We start from the raw sequence: 4,178 nt of genomic DNA, 5'->3' as shown, positions 1-4,178 counted from the left end.
TTCTTCATGACTCAGAGGACTGCTGTATGTTTTTAGAAATTCATTTCTTCTAGTTTGTCCAGTTGGTTGGTGACGAGTTATTCAGAGGCATCTCGTGTGATCATTTCTGATTCAGTGGTGTCGTTTGTAACTTCTCTTTCATTTCTGACTTTGTTTATTAGAACCCTCTCTCTTTTCTTTTTCTTGGTTGATCTAATGGTTTGTCAGTTTTATCTTTTCAAAGAACCAGGGTTTAGTTTCATTAATCTTTATTATTTCCTTTTTTCTATTGACTTTGGGCTTTGTTCTTTTTGTAGCTCGTTTAGGTGTAAAGTTAGATTGTTTAAGTTGGGTTTGATTTGTTTGTTTTGAGGTAAGCCTAATACAGACTAGTAATACCTAGTAATACACTAGCTCTTCCTTCTCAAAAACCACTTTTGCTACATCCCAAAATTTTGGTATGTTGCATATCTGTTTTCATTTGTCTCTAGGTATTCACTTTGTGTTTGATTTCTTCATTGATCCATTGGTTGTTCAATAACATATTTGTTAATTTTTACATTTTTGTGGGTTTTTCAGTTTTCTTCTTGTAATTGATTTCTAGTTTTGTACCATTATGGTTAAAGAGGAAGCTTGATAGGATTTCAGTTTTCTTGAGCTTATTGAGACTTGGTTTATAACCTAGCCTGTGATCTATCCTGGAGAATGTCACATATGCCCTGAGAACAGTGTGCATTCTGCAGTTTCTGGATGGAATGTTCTGTATATATCTGTTACGTACATGTGCTATAATGTATTGTTTAAGGCCCGTGTTTCCAGAGTCTGCAGTACAATCCTAAAGCTGATCTTTCATCTTCATTTTCTTCTTGACACATGTCTAAATCAAAACTGACAAAAATAATTCTTCCCGTTTAAATTAGTCTGAACAGCTTTGGAGTCCTATCCTGTGACTAGTCATTGCCAGACTTCTTAATTTCTCAGAACTTTCTTTTCTTGCTTATGAAATGGGAATAGGTAGCGACAGTTTATAATGGCTGTGAAATTAAGTAAAATAATGTATGTTGAGTACACAGCCTAATGAATTTAATAAACTTTAATGAGTGTAAATTTCCTCTGTAGATTTCTCCCTCCCATAGTGCCTCCCACTTTTTGCATCTAGGATGTATAAAGTTACATTAAGCCTAGATGTTTAGAAACTCCCTTTTAGACTTGTAGTAACTCCTTTCTAGAATTACTGGGTAAAGTAATTTACTCATGGCTAGCAAAAAATAAATAAATCAAATAGAGAAAAAATATGTAGTTCCTTCCCTTTTTCTTTTTTTATTTTTTTCTTTTTTTTGTGTCTCTTGTAGGGAGAGCATTATCTTTTAAGCACACAGGGTTTTGTGGTTTTTTTGGGGGGTGGTTTTGAGCGTTAGGGGTTAAAGGGATTGTTATAGACTGGATGTGGACGTGTCAGAATGCTTTAGAAAATCGATTCCCGCTAATGGAGAGAATGTTCTTAAAGTGAACTCTTGCCATGCCTTCAGTGAACCACATACAGCAGAAAAAAATTCAAGTAAACATTGAAAGAGAGGCAAGTTCTTCCTTATAGAATTAATGAGCATTGCAGCGATCTGCCATGGGGAGTTAGAATTTGAAAACCCTTTTCCATGCACATTATTCCCTAATGTCTAGAACCAGATAAGTAGACTCTAATTTTAAATGTGCAATTATCCAAACAAGATGAATGTGCAGGGCAACGCCGGCTAAGACTGTCGATCTTAATGTTAATATTTTTATTCTCCTTTATAACAGACATATAGTTGGCAGTAGCCACATGTCTGTGAGATTCCTGAGGACCACAGCTAACTCAGGAGAGATGTAGCCAGCTTTATCTTCCATCAGCTGTGGAGATCCAGCCCAAGGGAGACGCACCCCAGAATAACCCCTTTGCTATTGTCCTTTATAACGTCTTTGATCAACTATTTCATCTTGAGTAGGTGTTTTTGTTTCAGTTTTGAAGGAATATTTAGTAACAAGGTAGATCACATATGCTTTTCTAATGGGCACTTTTTGGATCACAGAAGCTAAGGTAAACGTCATGTGCGTTGGTAAAAATGGCCTGCTTGATGTATGTACCCTGCAGTGCAGTTGAAAAAATGCAGTACTTAGAATTCCAAGACTTCAGAATCTGGGTGGGTGCCAGCGTTCTCCCCTTCGTATGGGAAATTCTTTTGCAAATCATTTGGAGTTTGGACTAGAATTCCATAGCTCTGTTCTTAAGATCTTCATGATTCTGATGATTCAGGAAATTCAACCTCCTAGAGAAGACCTTGCAGCTCCTGTAATCTCATCAACCAGGAGAACGTTGGTGGCTGTCACAGGGCAGGCATGAAAAATCTATTTCTCCTCACACTAGTTATCCCCCGGGCCAATTCTGTTGGCCCACCTGTGTTTAAGTCCTCCTGATTCTGATTGTTCTGCTCTAGCCTTAATTTTAATTAAAAGTCAAAGTCAGAGCCCTGGGCAGGAGCTGCAGCAGTCATGAGCAGCGCGTGAGCAAATGCTTGAACGCCAAGTTGGGCTTCCCTTTGACAGCGGGCTTATAATCAGGGCTTCTGCCAATGCCACCACCCCTGCAGCAGCCCCTAGAATGACGCAGCCATCAGCCGTAGAATTTTCAACAGCCTTCTAGCCGTCTCTTACTGCATCCTTGATTTGAGTATGTGCTTATTTGGTCCTTGGACCAATACTGTTAACAATTCTCAATAAAGGTGAACCTCTCTTCTTCCCATGTATGCTCATAGACAAGACCAGCATGTCCCAAACAGTCAGGATTTGGGTCATCCAAAGAATGTAAAGCTACCCTCCCACAGGCAAGAGTCAGCCTTTCCGTATTTCTCTCTTTAGCTCTGTGCAGAGCCACTATGCTTTCTTTTTCAAGAGCATCTGAGGAAAACTGTCCATGCCCTTGATTAAATAACAACAGATCTTCTCTCTGAATCAGCACGGACTTTCGTTTTCAGTTCTATCATTTTTTCCAATTATATCTTCAGTGAATTTTCTTTCAGCCTTTACTACTTTCTGTCTTCTGCACTCTTGTAAAAGAAAAGAATTTGCTTATTTTTTTCATATTCTTATGACACATCGCACATAAGGGGATTATGAATCTTCTCTTTTTTTTCACATCCGGTTGCCATGCCCTTTGCTCCAGAACAGGACCTCTGATGCAGCTTGTATTGGTCACAGACCTATGCTTCATCTCCTTAACCTCAGCCATGAAGAAGTCAGTAGGTTCATCTTGTTTCGTAACGGCCCAAATGGAGTCCACCACAGCATCTCTTAGGGCATTAGCACTTTAAGCATGAGCTTTGGTATAGACAGATAGTCTGGCCAAGACCCCGTGTTACCCTGTCCATCTCTTTGCTCACTTTGACTTGTTCCAAAAACCGAAGTACCTTTTCCTTTGCAGAATCAACCCTTGACTGTTGTTATTCTGGGATAAAGAACTTCAGAAATGTAGACAGCCCCCTGTTTGATCCACGCTCTAGTTAGAACATTGGAAATGGTATTACCACCAGTCATGTCGTCCCGGGCTACTTTGGCTATTAAGGGGGCTGTTGGTTTGTTGAATTTGCATTTGATGAAGCAGCATGTTGCTATATAGATACATCAAGTAAGCTTGATGTCTGCAGAAGCAATGATTTTTATAGTGCCCTTAGGCCGCAAGCTGGTCCTCAGAGCATCCTGCAGCCCTTGGGGTTCAGGGTCTTCACAGCCACTGTAGTTCCACACAGCAGAGGAAGAGAAAGAGACCAGGCACGCAGAATGCCCAGACCCTTGAGTACACTTATATTTTGTAAGATACAAATGATATAGCATAACAGCATGTGATACTTAAAATCAGCAGTCAAAGCTTTGAACTGTGTGTCTGTGCACACATGCAGATGCATACACGTAAAAAAACACTAGAGAATTGTGGAATTTTTTTAACTGGGAAAAGATATTAGAAATCATAATCTATCTCCCTAATTTCATAAAGGTAACCGAAGACAATAGAATATGTTAGAGTCAGTTTACATAAATATATTTATATATAAGATTTAAAAATCTTTTTTTCATTTGTAATCTTCTAATTTATATATATGTACAACTATATTAGGTCTCTGGGTCTTTAATAAATGAAAATGGTGTGTTTGATATGACTGAGTTTCCAA

At 38.7% G+C, this 4,178-nt stretch overlaps 1 pseudogene; it reads right to left on the bottom strand.

The window, feature by feature from the left end:
* Nucleotides 1–2,274: 2,274 nt before the first annotated feature.
* On the bottom strand, nucleotides 2,275–3,843 carry LOC120244283 (annotated as a pseudogene).
* Nucleotides 3,844–4,178: the final 335 nt, after the last annotated feature.

Source organism: Hyaena hyaena, unplaced genomic scaffold (assembly GCF_003009895.1).
Source record: "Hyaena hyaena isolate Hyena2069 unplaced genomic scaffold, ASM300989v1 scaffold_377, whole genome shotgun sequence".
NCBI classification, from domain to species: Eukaryota; Metazoa; Chordata; class Mammalia; order Carnivora; family Hyaenidae; genus Hyaena; species Hyaena hyaena.
Note: the sequence above shows the minus strand (reverse complement) of the source record. Positions and strands in the feature narration are given on the sequence as shown.